This window comes from Ctenopharyngodon idella, chromosome 12, assembly GCF_019924925.1.
Source record: "Ctenopharyngodon idella isolate HZGC_01 chromosome 12, HZGC01, whole genome shotgun sequence".
Lineage (NCBI taxonomy): Eukaryota > Metazoa > Chordata > Actinopteri > Cypriniformes > Xenocyprididae > Ctenopharyngodon > Ctenopharyngodon idella.
The window spans coordinates 31,034,260-31,060,044 of NC_067231.1; the positions used below are offsets into that span (position 1 = coordinate 31,034,260).

General features: G+C 37.3%; 1 long non-coding RNA gene across 1 annotated transcript; it reads right to left on the reverse strand.

The window, feature by feature from the left end:
- Positions 1–1,463: 1,463 nt before the first annotated feature.
- LOC127523228 (uncharacterized) lies at positions 1,464–25,601 on the reverse strand. Its single transcript, XR_007932833.1, has 4 exons — positions 24,412–25,601; positions 20,066–20,284; positions 11,861–11,931; positions 1,464–1,860 (listed from the first exon to the last, which is right to left on the reverse strand). It is a non-coding gene; the product is annotated as an uncharacterized LOC127523228 (long non-coding RNA).
- Positions 25,602–25,785: the final 184 nt, after the last annotated feature.

Below are 25,785 nucleotides of genomic sequence, written 5' to 3' on the forward strand. Positions count from 1 at the left end.
CACCACATATCTTGTCATTTTACTTGTCTAGTAAATGCATCTTGATTTAAAGAATTTTTAGATATTTGGACTGGAAACAAGCATTTTTTGCAGTGAGTACCAATGAATTTTAAAGTAAAATGTTACAGAAATTAGTTAAATAATTTCCCAATGTGAACAAACTCTTAATTTTCCCAAAATATGATTTCTTAATTTTATAATTGAGTTATTTTCATGACACGTGACCTTCTATATATGTTGTTGTGAGCTTCACGCTGGATCATAATGAGTTTTGTCAGGCTCGAGCCCTTCACAGATAATACAGTGCTGTCCTCTCATAACAGGCTGACCTCACAGACAGTAGATCTCTCTAATGGAGATTACCTGTCAATAACGTAATACAGTCCTTGAAGGGGCGGGACACAGGCTGAAGGTGAAAGAAAAAATGAAATACTTTCATGTCGCTCAACAGTCATCATGAGGACCTGATCATCAGATACACTGAACATTATTAAGTGAGCTTTAAATATTCTCCAGAAGACACTAGCAATCCTGTCGCCTCGTCTTCAGCAGTCCAGTGATGAGCTCTGTGTTTTTATTATTACTCATTCTCACATTGAGACAAAGTGTTAACGGCATAAATCTCCCCTGACATTCACTTCAAAGGGCTTTACTGACGCGCACCACACAGGAACGCTGTCAACAATCTCTCAACCCATCCGCCTCTGTGGAGACAGACCAAACCTCTCCAAAAGCCATTAACAATACAGGGATGTCCGAGAGGAATCGTGCAAAAGAAAGAGCCCATGATGAAATATCCATAAGTGTATGAGGAAAATTAACATCATCACTCCTGACACAAAGTTTGACTTGTGAGTCTCATGGGAGTTTCTCTCAAGAGTTCGTCTGTCAAAGGTCATTAATCTCCATCTGCTCGTCTCCTTCCCGTCTCTGGAGTCTTTGTTTACTCCTGCCATGGAAACACGCAGAGGGCGAGGTCAGAGGGTCAGTGTGACATCATCGCTGGCTCCTGATGGTCATTTCAGACCAGCATGTGATTCAGGTTTCACGCTTCTAACTGTCTGAGAGAAGGTTTAACCCTGTGGTGACATTTATTATACATTTATTTATCTAGCTATTATACACTACCAGTCAAACATTTGGAATAATTAAGATTTTGAAAAGATATAATTAATGCTAGAAATACAGTAAAAACAGTGAAATATTATATTCCAATGTAAATCAGCTGTTTTCTATGTGAATATATAGTAAAGTGTAATTTATATCCTGCGATCAAAGCTGAATTTTCAGCATCATTACTCCAGTCTTCAGTGTCACATGATCCTTCAGAAATCATTTTAATATGATGATTTCAAGAAACATTTATGATTATTATCAGTGTTGAAAACATTTCATGATTCTTTCATGGATAGAAAGTTCAAAAGAACAGCGTTTATTTGAAATAGTGCGTGTTCTCAGCCATATTGATTTCTGACGTTTATTTATTATGCATGAACTAAATGCAAAGGATATAAAAACTGACATTTTTCATGTTCAATCAAGGCAGATTTGTTTGCTATTGAAATATGATCAAGAGCAGATCTGAACACACGTGTTCGTGTCGTGTGATGATGGGACGTGATGAACTTTGATCAGCTTCAGACTCCCGAATCTCTGATCATCTTCCTTCACATCCACAGCGCTTCAGCAGGAGAGATTTGCTCTCTTTGATTTCTCTGGGATCACGGGGAGATGTTGGTGTTGAAAAGCTTTTAGCAGCCCGTCTCCCTGAAGAACACAGACCTGCGGCAGACAGACGGGCAGACGTGTGTGAAGTGTGTGAAGTGTGTGAGTTCTCAGGAGACGATCGCCTCAGATTCACTGCAAAAGACAAAAATGCTCTTAATCGGTACTTTCTCTGGTGTTCCAGTTAAAATATCTAAACAAGAAACATTTGCAAGAAAAGCAAAATAATGCCTGATAATAAATGCAGTTGCTCTACACTGTAAAAAAAAATGATTTTTCAAAGTTGTAAATAAAACAACAAGATCTCATTTGTTAACACTAGTTAATATATTTTGCAGCATTGATTAAGCTTAGTTAATAAAACTGTTCATGTTCATGTTAGTTCACAGTATGCCACAGCACAGTTCAGTTTTCGGTTCGGTTCTGATGGCTTGGGACATCAGTGTTTTTCTCCAGCAATTACAAATTAATCCATTCAGTCCCTCAGCGACCAATAAACCTGATCGGTTTTTATTTGCACTCATATAAAATCAGTCTCCAGAGGCGTGAGGCTGCAGTTTTCTCTGAATCATCATTTCGGTGTGTGTTTGGGGAGACTGTAAGTGTGTGTGCTGAAAGATGTTTTCTGTGTCTGATCAGCAAGAGCTCTGCACAACTAAACAGGAACTGTGCATGATAATTTTGTTCAGGAAATGCAACGTGGAACTCAGAATATAGGCCTGTATTTCCAGAACAGAGAGTGTGTGAATGTATCAGAAGCTCAGCATGCAAAATACTGGGAAGGGATGCTTGATTCCAACTGGACATTCTGCAGTTCATTTTTAAAAAACAAAAAAAACGAGACCATCCCTGACCTCCTAGGTTGTCTATGAAAGCCTGATTTTTATGTGAAGGACGTTTTTCTGGGAAAATCAAAAAGATGTGACGTTTACGCGCTTCTCTTCAGTGACACGTGAAACGAATGCTTATACAGTGTTCAGGATGATGCCGAAAAAGCCATTCTGTACTGTAATGTCAATGTGTCATTCAAAGAAAAGGGTTAATTACGGGTTCAAGTGTGTAGCTCTGAAACTCTACTGTAATTGTTAGAATTTCCAAGGATCATAACTCCTAAACCATTTGCACACAGTGTCAAGTGTCTTATATCACTGGAATACTTGACTCAAGATGAACAAAAATGTCTTGATATTTTGGATTTTTTGAAAAACATAATTTTGCAAACTAGTCCTAGGTTTTTCTTCAGATCGAACCAAACCAGTGCAGAAAGATTCTCTGGAGTCTGAATATCAACAACTATCAAAAAAAAAAAGTTGAAATTTCGATTCACGATTACTAAGGGGCGCTAAAATGTCCAAAGTGGGCGGAGCCACTTTTACTAAAATGGCTGTAACTCATGAACGGACATGTTTTTACCAATCTCGGTACACGTGTATGGGCTCAATCTTTGGTCATGGGGAAAAAAATTGCAGTGATTGGCCTCTTAGCTATAACGGGGAAAAAACATGAAAATGGCTTGAAATTGAGAGGGTGTTCATGTGCAATTTTTTACCTAGGAAACTAGTATTTACGATTATTCTGGGAGCATGTGAAGGCAGCATTAGACAAGGTTAATGACAGTTGATTGGAACGAATCTTAGTGGGTCTGTTCGACTCATGGCCCTAGAAGTCTGTGCGAAATTTGAAAGAAATCGGCCACCAGGTGGTGCTTATGAGTTTTACACCTCTGTAATCAAACGGTGTTTTACACATACACACAATATTCATATAATTTGTTAGATCTCCTTATTCTGAACAACTTTGCCTCAAGAACCACTACTGTCAATCAAATCGTTCGTTAAATATTTGCAATTATTTAAAAAAAAAAAAAATACTTTTGCGAACTAGTCCTAGGTTTTTCGCCCGATCGGAACGAAACAAGTGCAGGACAATTCTCTGGACTCTCTAATTCAATAATTATCAAAAAAAAAAAAAAAAAAAAAAGTTGAGCTTTACCCTTTGGATAGCTATAACAGGGTCACTTATAAAATGGCCGTGGCAAAACATATTCAAAAGCCTATAAATCCTAAATGAAAACTCAAAACTTCATGAAATTATGTGAGCACATGCAGCATATGATTCTAAAGAAGCATGCCAATTTTTATAGAGATTGGACCATAGGTGGCGCTATAACTGTTAAAAAGCTTTAAAAACCATATATATTTCCTCTGTAAATTGCCTGTATTAAAAGGTCTCGTGATCAGGCTTGTTAAAGAAAATATAATACCATTTTATACGTGTTTAAAGGCTTTAAAGCGCTTGAACCCCAACAATTGTTATATTTTAATCTATAGTCTCAAATAGCCAGATCTACATAGTCTATAGTCTCAAATATACTTTATAATCAAACTATCATAACAGTGTAATTTTAATTACCTCGTCTGTCGACATGATGGCGGTGAATCAACACGTATTTACATATTCATCAGGATGTTCATTAATAATATATCACTGCAAAGGTATTTCCAACATCTTTTACTTCTTAGCACACAACGAGAAATAACTTTGGCGTGAGTATATCAGGGCTTTGTTATACATTTTTTGTTTAAAGAAAGAAATACCTGAAATATTTTTTAAATAAGTGGATGGACATCCATGAAAACCAAAGTAAAGAAAGTTTTAAAATGTACCACATGTTCAATCCATGGTCATATTATGATAACAAAAATAACAAATGTGATTTCCAACATGTATCGCATGGCAGAACTGTGTGTGTTTGACATGCTTTTCAACAGCTAGTTTGTTTACCTCTCTCACACGCTCTCCAACACAGCGTCCTGTTATCCACAGAGACAGCTTTTGCTGCGTTCAGTTTAATTATGGTTGGCCCTCGTTAGACTAATTGAGTTGCCGTTCTCTTAAGGGTAATAGCAGGTCATGAGCAGTTTTCTCCTGGGTGCTGCATTGCATCTTCAGACAGCAGCAAAAACACGTATTTAGACAGTCAGCAGAAACGTGCAGTGGATTCTGGGATTGGTTCATTGTTTGTTAGCTCTGGCCAAATGAACCACCGGAGTATAACTGCAGACACTGTCAAAAACACTGAAATATGCTTTATTGGATTTAAAAGATTTAAAAATAGCGTGCATGAACAAGGACACTGGTGCAAAATTACGTGATTAAAGATGGAACTTCGCAATGAAGATTTCAATGTGCATTTCATTTTATTTTAGAAAACCTGAAATATTACTGAAATATTACCAGAGACCAAGAATGAGATGGTAGCACATTAAAGTCCCAATAGTTATCATTAGTTAATGCATTAACTAATAAGAAGAAATAAATTGGTTATAATATTTATTAATCTGTTAAAGGGAACCCTGTATGAGACTTGTATGGCTTAATATAATGTAAATGATGTCTCTTATTGAAATATGTAGTAGAAAACTCATGAAAGATTTACATTATTGAAAAAATCCACATTGTTTTATACATATTTTGGGCAATGGGGGGCGCCATTTTAGGTGTGCAGCACACTCTGTGTCGATGACATCAAATGGTTGCACTCGGTGAGATACTGGTGCTACCAACACAACTCGTAAAATAAAATACTGATACGATGCCACATTGTACGGCTTTTGGTTGTAAGTTTCAGTCGAAGGGCAACAAGAGAAGCGATGTAAGTCTATCAGATAGACAAACAAACAAACAAACAGAAAGACAAACAAACAGACAAGCAGACAAACAGACAGACAGACAGGCAGACAGACAAACAAAAACAAAAAGACAAAAAACAGACAGACAAACAAACAGACAGACAGAAAGACAGACAGACAGACAAACAAACAAAGAAACAGAAAAACAGAGAGACAAAGACAGACAGACAGGCAAGCAAACAAACAAACAAAAAGACAAACAAACAGACAGACAAACAAACAGAAAAACAGACAAACTGACAGACAGACAAACAAACAAACAAAAAGACAGACAGACAAACAAACAAACAAACAGAAAAACAGACAAACTGACAGACAAACAAACACAAACAAACAGACAGACAAACAAACAAACAGAAAACAGACAACAGACAGACAAACAAACACAAACAGACAGACAAACAAACAGACAAACAAACAAACAGACAGACAGACAGACAGACAGACAGACAGACAAGCAAACAAACAAACAGAGAAACAAAAAGACAGAAAGACAAACAAACAGACAAAAAGACAAACAAACAAACAAACAAACAAACAGAAACAGACAGACAGACAGACAAACAGACAAACAGATAAACAAACAAACAAACAGACAAACAAACAAACAAACAGACAAACAAACAAACAAACAGACAAACAAACAAACAGACAGACAGACAGACAAACAAAAAGACAGACAAACAAACAGACAGACAGACAGACAGACAGACAAACAAACAAAAAGACAGACAAACAAACAGACAGACAGACAAAAAGAATCAGACAGACAGACAGACAGACAGACAGACATATGTTTGTGTCTCACTCTCCTGTCATCTGCCAGCAGGAGTCACTGTCAACACATCCTACATGCTGACAGATACAACTAAGAATGGCAAATTTCTGTTGATTACAATAAAAACAAATAGCAACAATTGCAATATGTAAAGTCTCTCAGCTCCAAACGGTGTTCATCTATGAGCAGAACTCAACTAGCGTAATGAAAAGCATCCTGCACAAAATCACTTAAAGATCATGGAAACAGAAGGGAAGTACAAACACAAGGAAAGTTCATCATCTAATGGATAATTTAGGCACTAATAGTTTAACTGGCTTCATCAGAACGGCTCCGTTCTCTCTGGCACCGCATCATCTCTCCCGGGTCTCATTATCTCAGCCGCTTTTATTTGTACAGCTCCGTCAGGAACACAATCTTTGATCTCACTCACAAACACAAATCCTCTCATGCCCTTCCACATTCTCTGCTAAGATAATTAGCGCTAATTAAAAGGTTTCCAGCGTGACTGTGCGTGTTTCTCTCTCGTGAATGATCCTGCAGGGGTGTGTGTGTGTGTGTGTGTGTGTGTGTGTTTACCGACTCAACTTTTGTTCTGTTCTTTTATTAACACTGTTTTGTTTGAACAAAGCGATGCAAGTCATGTTAAATATAAAAGCTGGATACCGAGTCATTTTAATGAGTCATCTTGACCATAAGATCCCTCACACCCAAAACAAGACGTTTTAATAGCTCTAAATATAACTGTCGTGAAGCATGAATCTGATCATTTAATGCCATTTCTTATGAGAACTGATAATAAAATGAATTTAAACTGCATGCAGCATCCTCTGTGAAATAACTTACATTATATGTTCATGCTTGCAAGTACAAAACAAAGCAGAGCATGCATATTATAATTATTCAATTCTGAGACAGTATGAAAATTATTGAAAAGCATCACAGAGATCTAAATGATGAGCTCAGGGACTGAATGATAATGATCTTTTCACACAATAAGAGAGCAGCTGATTTCTCTGGTTGTAGGAATCGAAGCATCTGTGCTCTCTGGATGTATATTCATCGATCATAATGACAATTACAGGTTCCCTGTGTGAGTCTGTTGTTTAACAGGAAGTGGTGACATCAGTATTTGCACAGGAAGACGTCCAGCATGGAGGATGACACAAGATCAATATAAGGACACTTAAATTTACTCTCCACACAACTAACATTCTGTAAATTGGATGTCACTTCATAAAGGTTAATCAGACACGCGTCGGGCGTCAACAGACACACGCTAATTACACTGAATCAAAGGTTGCTTTTATTGCCCACACATGCCGCTTGCTTTTAAAATGACTGTCGTGAGTTCTCATCTGGACTGGTCATGAGTCTTGTCTGTGTGTGGAACTCTTATTAGAAGAGACCGGGGCTAGTTGTCACAAGGGATTTTATTCAAAGTGACGTTGCATTCAACGTATACGTTTTATCAGTTCTTCCTTGCCCTACTTTTCCCATGCTGCCTCCCTCGTTAACAAAAAGCAGTGTACAAAAATAATATAATTGACATGAAATTAAAATTGACTGCATTTATATTGAATACGTGTTTCTGGTCTTAAGCTGCGGTCACATTAGCAAAAGTTTATTATTTGCATTTTTTCTAAAAATACCTTCTTTTTTGTGTAGTACATTATTATAAAGTCGCATGCAATTCCCTTCATCAGAAGCATTGATTTGTTTGTTTTTGGGATATTTCTGTCGGGAACACATCGTTCAGTCGCTATAGGCTACAGAGTTGAGGAAAAACAACACGAGCACTCCCTCTCTCTCTCCCTCTCTCTCTCTCTCTCTCTCTCTCTCTCTCTCTCTCTCTCTTTCCCAATCAGCCCTGGGTGGCAGAGATTGACTTGACACGAGATTGGCGTCTCCGTTAAGTGAGCGGGCATGACTGTGGTCACGTGACGGGAGTTAAGGCTCTCTGACAGTATTGATAGGAGAGAGACTGACGGCCGACCCCCGCTGGTATTCCACTATCTTAAAAACAGCAAGCCTCATTAGAGCGGGCGAGTCAGATCCCGTCCCACTCCAGCACTGTCAACATCATTACACATCATTTCCTGTAGCCGCAGCTGCCTGCGAAGTGCGCATGATTGTGTAATGATCTCAAAAGTGAGCAGTAAACGAGTCGTCTGATGTGTTAAACAGCGATTAAACGCAATTATGTCTTTGTTTCTAAAGAGATGTTTGGTTTATGAGCACCTTATGGGGTGATTTGTCGATGCGCTAGGGAGAAACGCAAGATTATAATAGACAAACATTACAATGAACAAGCCTGTTAAAGTCAACATAACATTAAAATTAACACTTAATTTTTTTAAATGTTCGAGGAAGGATGCTATATTTACATCCAAATTACCATTAACACAAAATCCAAACTCAAAATTCAGCTACAGACTGTTAAACTAAAACCAAAATTAGTATTTGCTTCTGTTGAAACATCGGCTTTCATTATTTCAACTGATTTTTTAAAGGGGACCTATAATGCCCCTTTCACAAGATGTAATATCAGTCTCTGGTGTCTCCAGAATGTGTCTGTGAAGTTTCAGCTCAAAATACCCCACAGATCATTTATTATAGCTTGTCAAATTTGCCCCTATTTGGGTGTGAGCAAAAACACGCCGTTTTTGTGTGTGTCCCTTTAAATGCAAATGAGCTCTGCTTTCTCAGAAGAGGGCGGAGCTTTAACAGCTCGTGCTTCGGTCGCTCAACAACAACAAAGCTGGAGAATCTCACGCAGCCAAAATGAGGATTGTCAGTAACGGTGTTCAGCCTTACATTGTTCAAACCGGAGTCGACACTGATGGAGAGACTCAGGAAGAAGGTACAACTTTTAGACGTTTCTGAATGGTTAGTGGATAAATTTATGTAGTTGCTGTGGAGTTGATTCAACTCATCCACTAGCATGTGCCGTCATGTTAATCTTTTGAAAAATGAATAATTTTTATGTATCGGTAAATGCAATATTGACAGCTGCTTTAGCAAACACTTCTAATTATAGACAAATGTTGCAATAATCAAGCCTTCAATCTATTAATGGTGATGCTCCTTGTAAAGAATGGAATAAACATGAGTTGTGGCTCTAAATCATGACTATAAATCATTCAGGTGTGTGTAAACAATGGCTGAGCGTTTCTGGAGAGCACCAATAAAGTGAGTCTGTACACAACAACAGTTCAGAAGAATAGACTTGCCCTCAACATCTCCTCTGGGAGTGTGTGAACGAGTCAATTTAACAAGCAAAAGAGAAAAGGCCAAAGACAGAGACCAGCTTTTTTTTTGCAGGGGGAATAGAATGATTCAGAATGATGCATTTCAATGTAAGTGTCTCTCTTACTAGTTCAAACACACACATGGAGAAAGACCCAAACCATAACTAAGAACCTAAAGTTATAAGTAAAACTACACACTAATACAGAAAAATGCCTAAAAATGACAGATCTGAATGAGTAAGACACCAGCGTGAACAGACTGTGAAGTAATGAGCCATTATGAGAGAAAAGAGATAAATATTCCTAACGATTCCCTGAAGAGACGAGTGAATGCAAGCCAATTTAAAGCTCTCGGAGCAAAACATAACCATTAACCCCATATTTAAACTGTCTAACAAATCTTTATTGAATTGCAGTACTGTAATTGCTTTGCCCTGATGACAGGATTAAATTTCATCAGGACACTGAATTAAAAAGCCCTGCATTAATAACTGAATCTTTACAGTCCTGAGACTGAACACAATATCAGACAAAGTCACAGTCTTATAATCACTCAATCAGTGCCATTTCTGTGCTTGATTAGTGATCAAAACCCTTCGTTTTACTTTGAAAAATCATCAGCAGATTGAATTAACTGGTTGTCAAAACATTAATTAGAGATTTCTGCAGCAGAAAGACAATAAACTACATTCCAAAGTTGCTGTAAACACAATTTAAGTGACTGACAAAAGAGTTAATAATTGTGGCAATCAATAGTATGAACTTATTCAATTACTGAATTTATTTTACAATAATAATAATAATAACAACATTGCAATTTCTCATTGTTCATTTTTTCGTTTTCTGGTTTATGCCTTATAGAGTCTCTACTTCATACCCATAGAAGAATTCAACAGAGTTCACCATAACCATCTCTAATGCCTGGACGTCATTATGAGCACATTCAAAACACATGCATATTCATAAAGAACACTGGGCTTAAGAAAGAACCCGTGTCTCTGCACACCCAACCCATCCTGTCACACACAACGGCCATTTTTCAGATCAACGACACTCCAGCCAATGTTAAAATATGACTTTTATCAATAGCCATGCTCACGCTAGGATATTAAAGTCCTAGACGGGTGAGGGGGAGCAGGTTGAAGAACCTTCCCATCATCCATCAGGCTCTGGGATGGGTGCCGTCAGGGAGAGAAACTCATTCTAACGGACATCCATCACTCTGCGTCTGCCTGCAGCTCTACTGACCTGATCCTGAACCCTCCGTCTCTCCGGTACGCCAGACACCTTCTCATCTTCCACGCTTTTTTCAGAATAAAAGTCTGCTCGGATTTATGAAGAACACGATGCAAGCCGTGGTATAAATCATAGCAAGACAAGTCACTCAAAAGGACACAAAACTGCAGTTTTTTTAAATTTTGAAGGGGAAATCTACAGAACGGCAGTTTTGGAGAAAAAAAAATTACAGAATGCCAGTTTTGGAGGGAAAGATCTACAGAAGGCCAGTTTTGGAGGGAAAGATCTACAGAATGCCAGTTTTGGAGGGAAAAGCTACAGAACGCCAGTTTTGGAGGGAAAGATGTACAGAACGCCGATTTTGGAGGGAAAGATCTACAGAAGGCCAGTTTTGGAGGGAAAGATCTACAGAAGGCCAGTTTTGGAGGGAAAATCTACAGAACGGCAGTTTTGGAGGGAAAGATGTACAGAACGCCGATTTTGGAGGGAAAGATCTACAGAAGGCCAGTTTTGGAGGGAAAGATCTACAGAACGCCAGTTTTGGAGGGAAAGATCTACAGAACGGCAGTTTTGGAGGGAAAGATGTACAGAACGCCGATTTTGGAGGGAAAGATCTACAGAAGGCCGATTTTGGAGGGAAAGATCTACAGAACGGCAGTTTTGGAGGGAAAGATCTACAGAACGGCAGTTTTGGAGGGAAAATCTACAGAACGGCAGTTTTGGAGGGAAAGATCTACAGAACGCCGATTTTGGAGGGAAAGATCTACAGAAGGCCAGTTTTGGAGGGAAAGATCTACAGAAAGCCGATTTTGAAGGGAAAGATCTATAGAATGCTGTGGAATTGGTTAAAACATGGTAAAATGTGTTAAAGAAATTGTTGCACGTTGTTATTTCATGCAAAGCTTAACTAAATTATCAAGAATATTTAATAAACAAACACAGATGTGTAGAACAGTGTGGTTACTGGTTAAAAAGATAAACTGGAGCAAAGTCCAAAAGACAAATGCATTGAAACAGGGCCAGTAAACCTAAGTGTGTGTGTGTGTGTGTGTGTGTGTGTGTGTAGGGACTGAGTTATTTTCTCTTATCTGACTGTCGCAGTTAGAGATGATAAATGTCCTGCACTGGCTGCCAGACCTCCTCTTAACCCACGGCCCGGTTCACACACACACACGTACACCGTAAATCAGCTTTCTGGTCGAACGGTCTGACAGATGAATGTGGCGTTTGAAACGACGGGCTCATCTTCCTGTGGAGAAAGGAAAAGACACCCTCTGAAGAGTCACGGACAAAGTCAAACACACAAGATCATTCTCTCTTACTCACTCACACACACCAAACACACACACTAACTAAAAGCAAAGAGCTACTTTTTCAAACAAGTAGCATTGTCGCGTATAGCATTAATATTGTGCACACAGTTTTATAATTGAGTGAAGTTTAGCATTTAAACACTATAGTCCTACATAATCTACTTTTTCAAAATGGTAGCTAGACTGTAACTACTTTAAATTCTGAGTAACTTCACAAGCAGTTTTAAAGCAACTCACTCATAAATACAGACATCACACGCTTGCATGTACACAATGCCATGTAAATGCCTGTTATTTGTCTGTTTTTATGGTCCAGCAGGTGAAAATGATGCATCTAATATGATTTGAGAAATCATTCATCAACTTTAACTTTGAGTTGTTGGTTTGAACAAACCTCTAAATAATAGTAAAATTGATGTTTGACTTAGAAAACACAATGCATGCTCTACAACTGAAAGAGAGAGAGTAAGCAATTTTTCCATGAAGTATTTGATGCATGATCTCTTACTTTGGCCAACCTTCATGAATCTTTGCAGTATCATCCTGGCTCAAGGATCAAAGCTAGTTTTAAAGTTTTATCGCTGTCTGTGATGTGAATACAAAATATTACACCACAAAACCTCCTTCTGACAGAGTTTATAAGCTTTAACTCATCCAAGAATGAAAGTTCTGTCATCATATACTCATTCCAGTGTCATTCCAAATCTATACAACAATTAAACATTAATTAAAATTTGGCCTGTTGAAATGAACTGTGCACTGTCAAACTCCAAAAAAGCACCATAAATGCATAATAAAAGTGGTACATTCAACTCTTGCTGTATATTTTGAGCCACAACATAAAGTCGGACGAGTTTGAAGCAACACAAGAGTGCAAAAATGATTATTTGTTTGAGGAAACTATTGCTTTTACTTCAAATATTCAACTGTATTTTAATGGAAGGTAATTTGTGATGTTATAAGGAAGAACTACATTTTCTCCCTCAAGGAACTTAAATATTAATCTTATACTCGCTGTACTCAGATAAAAGCACTTTATAATCACCCTATAATTAATTATACCAGCAAAGAGACCATCATAAGTCTGATATCCACTTCAATTAGGAGAATAAATGACACCATTAGTCCTGTCAGGGTGACCTTGTGCTGTACAATAACATGAACACGAGACGATGAAGCACGTCACACAACAGAGGGAGCAGAAATACTGTCCTATATGCCAGAATAGAAGTTACAGGAAGAGAAGCTTTTCTGAAGACAACGTAAATCTAGTAATGCAAGGTTAAAGTTCACTTTTCCGCCAGAACTCGACTCACGTACGGCTGTTACCGGAAGCCAGTGATTATAGTTTATAAAGTTATAAATATGAATATTTTTCTTACAAAAACCCATCACTTCACTTCAGAAGGTCTTTATTAACCACCTGGAGTTACTTTTATGATAGATGGATGTGCTTTTTTGGCCTTCAAAATCTCTCCCCCCATTTACTCCCATTATAAAGCTTGGAAGAGCCAGGATATTTTTTAATATAACTCTGATTGTGTTCGTCTGAAACAAGATAGTCATATGCACCTAGGATGGCTTGAGGGTGAGTAAATCATGGGATAGTTTTCATTTTTGTGTGAACCATCCCTTTAAGTACTGTTGAAATCAGACTTTTACTCAAGTGGTATTGGATTTGGAATTTCGCTGTAAGTTTAACATATATGACCAACCAGTTCATACAGTAAACAAGAAGAAATGATAAAAATAAATTGTAAATGAAAAAGAGATGGTCAATGAACGGCCTGTGGGCGTCTGCGGGTCCGTGTCGTCTGAGGTTGAGACAGTGAGGTTACGCTCAGCAGGCTGGTGTCTTTCTACTTGCCAAAGAATCAATAGTAAATGGCAGCATCTTGTTAAATGACAACCTTTAGTCCGTCTCTCTCTCGCTCATCTGCCCCTAGTTTGCCAATACTCGCCGATATCACATTTAAATCTCTCCTGAGCAGAAGTGCTGAAATGGTTTCTGAGTGACCTTGGCCCTGTTCAGTCTGAGCCATCGATATTCTCTTTCCTCCGCACGGAATCGTTTGTCCTTATTACCGCAGGATTTTAAACCGTCATCTTGTGGTTGGTTAATCAATGTTGTTCAAGTGTGTTTGATTAGCTGGCAGCACTTATAGGCTTTGTCTTTGTGTTTCTCCTTACAGAAAAGTACTATGGTATACCCTGGTGAACCATAGTGACGCTCTTAATCGGCTGCATGAAACCTCGTCTGATTCCTCTGTAACGAGACGCTTGTTCATCAGCTGTGTGCGCAGGAGGGACTGCACAGGTGTGCTTACACAGCCTAATTAATATGATTAAGCTCGTTTAGCAGCAGAACTAGTTAATTAAGATGATTAAGCTCATTTAGGAACATGCTGTTATCATTTCCTTTTCCAGCCAAACACACATGCTGCCCCTCAACGAGACCGACACTGATTCCAGATCTGGATGTATGACGCATTTCATTGACATCTGATGATATTTGATGATATGCATATTTATTTGTTCCAGTGTTTCCTAAACTGTGGTTTGCAAATCCCTGGTGGTCAGTGAAGGAACTGCAAGAGGTTTGTGAGGTTTGTGAGTTTAAGTCCAATTTTTTATGCCCTTCCCTTGCTAACTTCCCTCCGTCTCATTCACTCGGATGTAGTGTACAACGGGGCTAAAGGCGCACCAGGGTAAAAGGCGCTTTTGATTTTATTCTCCTCTAAACCACTAGATGGCACAAAAACGCGACGCTTTCCAAAACATCCGCTTTTCAAGATGCATTTGGCTGATCCTTGACGCGATCGCGGGCAGCAGCGCAAAGTTGATTCTATGATAATTTTTATCTAATATTTGATGTTTTTAAAAATGTTGTAGATTTAAGTAGCGAATGAAAATCGCTAAAATTATTGAATATATTTTGAGACAAAGGTCTTGTTAATGATTTTCAGTTTTGTTGAAGGTAATTAAAGCAACAGTTTTTTAATAACAGAAGAATATGTAAAAGTATGGTATTTGGGGTAAAAAGCACAATAATTAACATGATAATAAACGGATGACTTGTCCATTTGTTGACATGACATGGTTAGATTCAGATGGTAAATATCATAAGTTGGGTCTTAGAGATAATTAGAACACACAACCGTGAACATAATCTGCTATTAAAATCACCATGAAATCAAAATGGACGATTCTTGTTTTTTGTTGTTGACATCTCTTCTCTTCTCTGATGACGAGGGCGGGGCAACCTGTCACTCACATGGTATACACCAATAACAAACCACAACCATCCAATCAATTCCCCACAGACAAAATCAAGCCCCGCCCTACATTTGTTCTTGTTCCTGAAGCGTTTCACTCGGATGTACGCCACTATAAGGAAGAAAAGACCAGCGCAACTTCAGTTTCATGTCGACTTTAAATGAGTGAAATTTTAACTTAAGTCAAAGGGGTTTGGATGATAAAAACGCTTGTGAATCCCTGATTTAAACAAATATTCAAAATACGTAAATATACATGAATTAGCAGAATCCAGTATAGTAATCCACACAGACTCAGGTTCACTCAGCAGTCCGGGATTCTGAATTAGTCGACGCTGACCTCACTAATTGGTCATCAGCATAAATAACGAGTCAATGAGCTGAACTCACAGCGTGTCATAAATCAAACACTTCAGGCTGCTCAGGGTTCAGTGTGAAATTAATCACTGTCTCTATTAATGATGTTACCACACGCACACACACACACACACCCCTATTAATGATGCTGCTGTGTGTTGGAGACAGGAGCTGTAAATCAGCGCTGATAAGAGAGTCTGCAGCTCCCGCGGATACACCGCCACTAAATGACCCCTCGCTCTCCTTTACTAATGGTCTGGATGCAGTGCTGCTGTATATTATACATGTGCAATATAATAACACTGTGCATATGCTCTAAACCATCCTGTAATGATTACTCTCATCTATAATGTTTTGTCTATTTATTGTAATATTGTGTATAATTTATACACTACAGCTTAACATCACTGAGGCTTGCCCCAATTGGCCTGATGGTGGCGCTACAGTGGTGTAAAGTATGAAATGGCCCATAAACCGTTTGTTGCAGACTCAAGTGTCTTATATCATTGGAATCATTGGATCAATGTGGAAAAATGCGGATCAATTGTCGCAAAATTTTCTGGTATTTTGGATTTTTTGAAAAACCTACTTGTTTTTCACTCGATTGGAACCAAACCAGTGCAGAAAGTTATTCTGGAGTCTGATTGTCAATAATTATCGGGGAAAAAAAAGTTGAAATTTCGATTCACGTCCGTGACAGGACACCAAAACATTCGGAGTGGGCGTGGGCACTTTTACTAAAATGGCTATAACTCGTGAACGTAATGAGATAATTTCACCAAACTTGGTACACCAATGTATGGACTCGTTCTGTGGTCGTGTGGAAAAAGACATGGCGACTGGCCACTTGGTGGCGCTATAACATGGAAAAAACATGAAGATGGCCATAGCTATGCAACGGTCAGTCCGATTGACTTGAAAACTGGCATGTGTTTTCTTTGTCCAAGCTGCCGCAATTGTCTATGAGGACATTTGAATATCTCGAAAAACACGGCCGCCGTCGACCAATGAAGTTCAAGCAGCTGTCAGATAAGGTTAACGGAGGCCAATCGGAACGAAGCTTGCCGAGCCTGTTCGACTCACGGCCCGTTCGACTCAAAGAATGGTAGAACTCGTCATTCTGAGCAACTTTGCCTCTAGGACCGCCGCTGTCCATCGAATCATTTATTAAATATTGGAGATTATGCGAACTAGTCCTAGGTTTTTGGCTCAACTTCAATAACTTAAAAAGATTTTGGTAAATTGCTTGTATTGGCTGTAAATGCTCTTTTCCATCTCTGATCTGGGTGGTTTCAGGCTTGCTAAATAAAGCATAGTACCTTTTTTACGCATGTGCTTAAACACCTGAAGGCACTTGAGTTGAAAATTGCTGGCTGCCAATGCATCCATTTCCCATATGGAATCAATGAGGTCCTGATCAATTGATTAATCTATTGATGAATAAGGCTTCAATTTGGCTCTGTTCCACACACAAACATTTCATTAGACTTCGAAAGATCCGTTAGAAAAGTCATTTGTGGAGCTGTGCAATCTGCCTAACATTTGGTGTTGCACAGAATAAAGAAATACGGATTTGGAACAACATGAGGGTGAGCGAATGAACTGTCATTTTTATGTGAACTATTCCTTTCTTTAGTAATACGAAATATCACAAGAAAACGAAATATCACAAGAAAATGAGACCGAGGGAGAGACACAGGTTGAACGTCTCCGGAAACAAACAGACTCAAAACGAATCATTATGTTGATGCTATAAACTGACTGTCCAATTATTATCCTTGACAGAAGCACTCATGAGATGTACTGCCATTTCTCTGGAGTCGAGTTCCAGCCGCGGGACACTGAGATTAATGCCGTGTCTCGCCACAAACCCTGATAATTTGGGTCACATTGTACCAGCAGTGGCAAGAATAATGACTACCGCTCCAGATGATCAGAACCAGCAAACTGAACGCTGAAGGTTAAACTGTGTAATAGTCTGAAATGAATAGCGTGAGCTCACGGCGCTGACAGAGCGGCATTATTTACAGTCTGAACGACGCTACAAAACAGATCTGGAATAAACACAAGTGCTGCTCATAAACTCTCTGCTGTGTCAGACACCACAGAGCTTCAGTGTTATTAACATGACAAGTCAAGCATCTCTATACTACTTCATATTTAGGGATAGTGATCTGAACAAACACCTAACAAGAAGCCTTACAGACTGTTTCATAACGCAGTAAACTGCCTACTGTATATACACAGCATTTTAGGTTTAATAAAAATTAAGATGTTTAAATGCTGTCCATCAAAAGGACACAAACACAATCAGACTGTAGTCATTCTGGTAGTATTTCAGTAGTTCACAAGATGAAGATGTTGAGATTTTGGAAAGTCACTGCAAGTATTGACCCTTTTATTGACTCAAAGTCTTGTAAATGAGTCCATCTGTAACAAGACATCACAACTGATTCCAATCGGCTTGAACGGCTTTCCTTAATTTAATTTATGTCTACTTAATTTAAATCACAGTACAGTTGGGTATATATATATTTATATAAAATCACTGTATATAATATATACTGTATATATATGATTTAAATATATGTACAAATATATTTAAATCACAGTACAGTTGTGTATGCCTATTACCTTAAAAACAAGCTTTAATAATAAATATAACTTCAGTAAACACATGAGGACTGAATTACAGCAGAATCGGATACATCTCAACTGTGTTCCCAGATGTTCCACCTCAATCACTCCACTCCAAACACACACGCTCAGCTGTAACAGGAAGCAGTTCAGTCCGGCCGGTCAATAGTGTGACACGTAGCATCTGTCATCTGGACAATCAATGGTTCCTCTCAGACATGCACTCCTGAAAACGAGCGCTCATGCTGAGCACGAACGGAGAACCGAATCCTCTCTGGGGAGAATCACATGAAGAACAGCTCAGTTTCTCCCAGCAGAACCGACTAATGCCAGAAAAGGATCTACAGTTTCCCTGATGCGCAGATGGAGATGTTTCCACTGTATTTTTTAGCTGTGTCATCAAATAGCAAGAATGTAGATGAGATTGAAAGTGACAGACTTCAGGAGAATATGACCTCTCTCATGTTCAGCGAGTGTAAACTCGAGCGCTCTATCTCACGCTGGGGAGCTCGTCAGTGTTTGTCATGATTGTGACTTATGGCTGTTTTATTAATTCATGTCTGCTGTTCTCATTTCTACAGCCTCAGAGGAACCTGATGAACCTCACAGAGACTATCATGTGTCTAAGAGCACCGAGAGAATTATGACTAAGAGAAGAGAGAATAATTTTTTTTTTTTTTTTTTACAAAGACAGTTAAAGCTATATATATATATATATATATATATATATATATTCATATATATTCATATATACATACATATATATATATATATATATATATATATATACACACACACACACACACACACACACATACATATATATATATATATATGTTTTTATATAGAGAGAGATTTTTATATAAGAGGTTTTATATAGATTTGTTTTACAGTGTGTGTATATATTTTAGTTTTATTTTTTTTAATGTATGTAAAATCTAAAAAAATAAATAATATATGTATAGGTTTTATAAATATATTTTTAGAGATTATTTCTTTATTTTAAAAGATATATATTTCAGAATATATGTATTTTTTATATATATATATATATATATTCTGAAAAATATATCTTTTTAAATAAATAAATACATTTTTTAAAATATCTAATATATAAAAATGTATTTACATGCACATAACATATTTAATTAATTAATTATATATGTAAATAAGTAATTAAGTATTTAAATATAAATTATATAAATATAATTAATATTACATTTGTATATGTATAATATTATACATAAAAACAGAAAACATTTATAAATATTATATATTATATATATATATATATATATATATATATATAAAAATTTAAATATATTTTTTTAATTAATTTAATTCATTTAAAAAATATATTTAATATAAATATATTTAAATTATAAATATATATATAAAATTGAAATATATTTTTTAAATTAATTAAATTAATTTTTAATATTATTTACCTGGAATAAAAACTATTACATGATAAATTCAGATGGCAATTAAATTGAACAAATAATAATAATAAGAATTTTATAATAAACAACTATAAACACTAGAAAAGAGCTTATTTGATCCATCGGTGGACGGACAGAGACACTCACGATCATCACCTCTCTCTCTTCCTGTCACCCTCACTCTCTCTCTTTCTCTCTCTCTTCCTGTCTTTCTTTGTCTCTGTCGCTCTCTTCCTTTGCCCTTTTATCATCAAAGACCACATCTGTTCCTTCGCTGCCTCTTAAGTGTGCTTGCATTACCTTGACCGGCACAATTGCATTGTTAGTGAAGTGAAGGAGTAAAAATAAACAGGGCGTACCTTCCTAAACATCAATTGTTGCGGCAGGGGAAGAGAAAAATCCCACCGTGAGAGTGCCGCCGCGGTCATTTCCGTTAAACGTGTCGGTGCGTTGACAGTATCGGCGCGATATTAGCTGTAAAATCGTTTGTTCAGCTGATCTTGTGGTGGCCTGATGTCAGTTTCACTTCAGGTTCATCTGGAGGTCTCGCGGTTCCTGGCAGGAACATGATCTCAGGCCTGGAATGAGAGAGGAAGAGTGTGAGCGCTGTCAGACACGAAGATAATTACTGCTGTATCTTTGCATTGTGGGAGAGTTTTGAAACAACTCTAGTTAACCCTGTCACTTTGTAAGAATGGATTATGAGTTTATAAAGTTAAAATATTGTGTTGATTGAAGTTTGTGATGTTCTTGAACAGACCGAGGGAAAGTGCACCTATGAAATAAACGAGGACCTACTGATGGCTACACACTGATGGATAAAAATATCCGGGCTCTTCCAAGCTTTATAATGGGAGTGAATGGGGGGCGAGATTTTGAAGGCCAAAAAAGTGCATCCATCCATCATAAGTGATATCCATACGACTCCAGGGGGTTAATAAAGGCCTTCTGAAGTGAAGTGATGGGTTTCTGTAAGGAAAATATCCATATTTATAACTTTATTAACTATAATAACTGGCTTCCGGTAATGGCTGTACGCAAGCGGAGTTACGGCAGAAGAGTGACCTCTGACCCAACACATGACATATTGATGATTATTTTTTAAAATGTTATAAATATGGATATTTTTCTTACAAAAACCCATCGCTTCATTTCAGAAGGCCTTAATTAACCCCCTGGAGTTGTATGGATTACTTTTATAATGGATGGATGCACTTTTTTGGCCTTCAAAATCTCGCCCCCCATTCACTCCCATTATTAAGCTTGGAAGAGCCAAGATATTTTTTAATATAACTCCGATTGTGTTCGGCTGAAAGAAGATAGTCATATACACCTAGGATGGCTTGAGGGAGAGTAAATCATGGGATAATTTTCATTTTTGGGTGAACTATCCCTTTAAGGGTTCAAATATATGCTTGAACAAAACTGCATGAAGCACTAGGAACAAAAATAGTATTCTATCAACTAATTCAATCAACATAAATAACACAATTAATAATTAAATTCATATTTTAAGAATTACATGGATACTAGTGCACTAGTTTATAAGTTAGGTGACACTTGTTACCAATTGTTAACATTAATTAAATTAGTTAAAAATTAAAATCTAGTAGTAATTTTACTTAATGTTATTTTCGACATTTATGAATACATTTTAAATTATCATTTTTATCTGTTAATATTAGTTCATGCACCTAATATTAACAAAGATTAATAATAAATACTGTAACAAATGTATTTCTCATTGTTAGTTCATGTTAATGTATTAACTTACTGTACGTTAACTAAAGTGACCTTACTGTAAAGAGTTAGCAGAAGTTAAAGAGCTGAAGGAAATGCAGGGTCACTGTGACAGCTGTGTGTCTTCCTGAGGACGGAGACGCCAAGAACGTCCCACACATGAATGAGTCCTGAAGGAATGTTCTGGGTTTTAATACGAGTTAAGCTCAACGGACACAAACCGACTCGAGCTGTCAGTTCCAGCGGGAAATAACAGAGACTCGTCCCTCGGGTTGTCAAACTATATTATATGTTAACTTGAGACTACACTGATTGAGAAAACAATGATTAGTGGAGTGTGTTTTACAAGAAAATATTTTAGTCTTTCTACTTCTAAATTTTTCATTTAATTCAATGTGTTACTTGTTGTTTCTTTGCAGAAACAGAAAGTCTCAGACAGCGTGAGAATACTGAATTGAGTTTGGTTTCACGTCTCAGTGAGTATGGCATCGGTGTATTGGATCTGTGCATTCACTCTTAAAGTGACAGCAGCATAATATTTTTTAATATAAAAATGTAAAAAAGCATGATACTATTGATAGAGTTTAACTTGAATTGAAGAAAAAAAAAGAAAAAAAGATTAATTACAACGTATTTACAGCGTAACTTCCGGTAATTACAGTGTACCTATAAAGTAAGTACGTGTAAGTATAGGGGAACAATATGTAAAGTCTGGGGAATAAAGGGGTAACCAAAGGCGTTACCAAAAACACTTAATATCTCTGACCTGATCAAACACAAACAGCTATTTTATGATATTTAGCAATACTTCTGAAACAAACAAACAAAAATCCAATCACAAAAGCCATAGGAAACCCCCAGGGCATCATTCTTCTCTTATACGGCATCATTTCAGCAACGGTGCCCTGCGGGGCCTTAAACAACTCACGCAATTCATTACGGAGGATTTGACGAGAGTCTGATGGCAGTCGGCCATGTTAACACTTTCCTCAGGGTAACAGCTGCAACACAACACATCCGAGAGAGACAGATGTGCTCTCACATCATAAACACTCACAGAAACCTCTGTCCTTTCTGTGTACAGAGCGTCAGTCTTCCTCCAATAACAGCTGCTGATTAGAGAGTTTAAGCTCTTACAGTAACAGTTGTGTGTATGAGGGCTTTATTTGAGCAAAGCGGATCTGTACAGAGTAAAGTATTACATGCATGTCTCTTCTACAGATTATACACCGCAACAACCTCGAAGAGAAAAAAGATGCTGGATGGAGGAAAGAAGAATTAAAATCAAACTAAGCTATTTTACTAACATTTATTTATTATTTATAGAAGAACAAGCTTATGTCACGAATTTATTTAGACGACACACAGATTGATTAATGTTCATTTATTAAACATATTAATAAATGTTAATTTCCAACATATTTTGGGTTCATTTTAAGCAACAATACAGTAATTTTTAAACAATAGTTGAGTTAAATAAAACTACCCAGCAGGTTGGGCAAACATTTAACCCTATCGCTGGGTCAAAACCACCCAATCGCTAGGTCAAAACAACCCATTCCCTGGGTCAAAACCACCCAACTGCTGGGTCAAAACCACCCAACCGCTGGGTCAAAACCACCCAATCGCTAGGTCAAAACAACCCATTCCCTGGGTCAAAACCACCCAACTGCTGGGTCAAAACCACCCAATCGCTGGGTCAAAACCACCCAGTTGCTGGGTGGGTTAAAACAACCCAATCATTGGGTTTGTCCATTTTCAACCCAACTTGGGTTGTTTTTAACCCAGCGTTTTTTAGAGTGTATATTTCAACAACAAATTGGGGTAAAAACATTTATACCACTAAAAAGTTGATATAAAAACTGCCTTGAGTGCAATGTAAATGTTTGTAACTGTTTTTGTTTGTTGATTCTAAAAATAAATGGCAATTGAATTTGGAAAATTGAACAACATTGTAACAGCTGACAGAGTTTTACATGATCATTTTTCCTTGAATTAAACAGGATCTTTTCCCTACTGTACATTTAAGACTTATTTATCTCATTTGCATTCTTCAGGAGGGCAAAATGACTGTGATGTTTCATCCGCATAAACACCCAAAATAAAAATGGTCTGCACACCTGGACTGACTTTAACTCTGAATAAACAGTCAAAGATCAGTTTCAGCTCTGAATCCATCTGGATCACATGAATTACTGCTGCTTATGCAAACATGACATCTCAGATAAACAACGATAAGCTTCAAAGAGGATATTCACAACGGACTCACAATTTATGACCCGCAATAAACTTCGCTCTTATCTGCTCACTGACTCAACTGATTATTTTTGCTGAGAAGGGCTGGGAATGGAGATCCGCTTCCACTTTTAGAAAATTACTGGAACTGAATGAGTTTCATGATGATGAACATCTTCCTATGAAAGAACAAATATTGTGTTGTTTGTCATTACATACAGCATGACGAGAGTCGTCTAAATCACGTCATGAACAAAACAATGTGACACAGATATATGTCAGTTCTGAAACTACTGTAAAAACACCAAACATGAGCACTGGAAGAACCAAAGGTGTTTGGACGGATGAATTATTGAGAAAAAAAGCCTGAAGGCCCGTGACCTCCACTTCAGCTTTTTAATAAGACTCTGGAAAGCATTTGCATCTCATAAAACACTTTTACGGATGAGTCCCAGAGCTGTCGGCTGAGACACTACATCACTGTCCTACATGAACAGCTGCGCTCGCTCTCGCTCTTATCACCGCGCTCTCGTACACGCCATTCGTCAGGATGAGCCCACTTCCTGTTGCCATCGCACAGATGAGATAGTTTCCATGTATGAGCACATGAACCTGGCACACGGGGGTTCATTTCACGTTATTAATAAAGCAAGGTCCATGTCCAGTGACAGATTTATAGTTTAGTGTATAGAGGCAGTGCAGTAGCGGGACACAGGACACAGATTTTTACCTTGGACGAAATCTGGCAGCACAACAAAGCACCAATACTGTTCACCGTACAAAAATGTCAGTGGAATCAGATTTTGAAGCAGACTAATAATAGCGGGGAGGGGGAGGGGCTTTCTCAGTCTGGAGAGCGACTGATTGGTCAAAAATCTGGGAAGTGCAAATAAAATAAAAAATAAAATAAAACAAAACATTAATTATAATACTTGAAAAACACAAATCTGCTAAAATAAAATAAAAAAATATAAGAATTCATTAACTCAAAAACACAAATCTGCTGAAATAATTATATTAAATTCAATAATTCGAAGTAATTTTAGGATGACACCAGCATATAGATGCTAAAAGACAAACCACATAACTACTACGGTTACTTGCATTTTATCATTGTTTTGGGAAACTATTTTTGGGTCACGACACAGCAGTTGTGATCCACTGACTCCGGTCCACTTTGAAATGTTGCGTAAGGTTTACATCCCATGTTTATATGGACACTACTTCCTGTTAACTGAAAAAATGGGATGGGATGGGCTGCGACAAACACTTTATGAGTCAAGGTTGAAAAACACTGCAGTAATAAATCATTGCAAGTTCCCATTTGGTTTAGCGAGTTGATATGAAGCAAAACAGGATTTAAATTCTTATCGGGGCAGAGACTGTATCCTCTAACTTGAATCATACAGGGGAAATTCACCTCACAATTTCCACACACACACACACACACACACAGTGCATGAATGGTTAGTAGGATAAATGACCCATGTCCTGGAGCTGTGCATGTGTGTGCTGGATATCAGGAGTAATTGTCCCGTGTGCTTCCTGTCAGGCTGATATAAATTAAACATACACGTCCACCTGTTTATGCCATCTCATCTTTATAAATGCAGTCTGGCAAACGTCTGAAGAGATCTCATGACCTACATCAAAGTGTCCCAGTGTTTAGAGCCGTTTGAGATGTTATAATACCACAGCAGCAGACAGGAGACGACACACACGCTCAGAGACCAATGCCACGCGTCCTGAGAATAAATAAAATAATAGAATAGAAGTAAACTGAATAAAATTAAATAAAATTAAATAGAATAAAATAAATAAAAAATAAAATAAATCAAATCAAATAATGGAATAGAATTAAACAGAAAAAAATTAAATAAAATTAAATAGAATAGAATAAAAAAAAACAATAGAATATAATTAAACAGAATAGAATTAAATAGAATTAAATAGAATAATAAAATAAAAAATAAAAATAAATAAAATAAAATACAATAAAACAATAGAATAGAATAGAATTAAACAGAATAAAATTAAATAGAATAGAATAACAAAATAAAATTAAAATTAAATAGAATAGAATAAAATAAAAACTATATATAAC